The following is a 1,106-nucleotide window of genomic DNA, read 5'->3' as shown; positions in this document are numbered from 1 at the left end:
AAGTGGTAACTGGTCCCCATGCTGAAGCCCCAGCCTGTGAAGAAGCAACCACTGAGAATTCCTTGCACACAATCTCTTCTGAGACTAAGAACAACTCTAGAGCACTGGTTCTCAAAGCAGCACATGAGAATTGCCTGGGGGAACTGGTTAAAATGTAGATTTCCTTAGCTGCACCCCAAAGCTTCTGGTGAAAGTCTGGGTTGCAACTGGGAATGTGCATTTTAGCCCTGTTTTGATATTTTCAGGGCCCTGGATAACAGTACAGATAGTGGAAAAATCCCATATTTCCATAAATTCAAATATAAGTTAATGAACTGTTCAGTAAAATATCTTCTGTTTCCTAGATGCAAAGATGAAGAGACTTTAGCTCACTTCTTTGGACGTGTCGTCAGGAAGGATGAATCACTGGAGTAGGATATTGTGTTTGGTAAGGTAAAATGAGGGAACCCTCAATAAGATGGATAGACACAGGGGCTGTAACAATGGATTCAAACATACCAATAATCGTAATGGTGGCACAGGACCAGGCAATGTTTCATTCTGTTATCCATGGAGTCACCATGGGTTGAAGCCAACTCAATGGCAACTAACAACAACTTCTCTACTTGGAAATATTATGCACTGGAAGGTCAGGGCCAGAGTTGCACAGGAGAGCTTTTGTGGGACTCTTTCTTTGCCTGGCTCCCAGCCCCTCCCAACAAGTGAGAGGCCTCATGCTGACATGAGTGGACACCACACCTACCCCAATGATGACAATGGGCATCCTTGTCTTGATCCTGCACTTAGCAGAATCAGGGCTCCTGAGTATCTGGCACATAGTCTGGAACAGGGTCATGGCTCCTGGTGCACATCCCTCTTACCTCCCCCCCCAGACTCCTAGCCTCATGGGAAGGGGTGTGGTTGGAGGAAAGCCAGAATGGGTTAAGATGGACTTTCACCAAGGACCATTCTTGCCCAGGTCCAAGTGCAATGCCAACTCCAGATTATTCTGATGTTAATAGTTCAGGACCACACTTTGAAAAACACTGTAAGTCTTAATATGACTACCTTTAAAAACAACAAAAACAATAAAAAAGGAAATGGAATTTTATATTCAAGTGAATCCT

The 1,106-nt window shown here is 44.4% G+C and overlaps 1 pseudogene; it reads right to left on the bottom strand.

Annotated features, from left to right (window-relative positions):
* Window positions 1-1,106, bottom strand: part of LOC103201424 — a 113,334-nt pseudogene that overhangs the window by 57,195 nt on the left and 55,033 nt on the right.

Source organism: Orycteropus afer, unplaced genomic scaffold (genome assembly GCF_000298275.1).
Source record: "Orycteropus afer afer isolate SDZICR_OR568_19922 unplaced genomic scaffold, OryAfe1.0 scaffold00150, whole genome shotgun sequence".
Classification (NCBI taxonomy): Eukaryota; Metazoa; Chordata; class Mammalia; order Tubulidentata; family Orycteropodidae; genus Orycteropus; species Orycteropus afer.
Note: the sequence above shows the minus strand (reverse complement) of the source record. Positions and strands in the feature narration are given on the sequence as shown.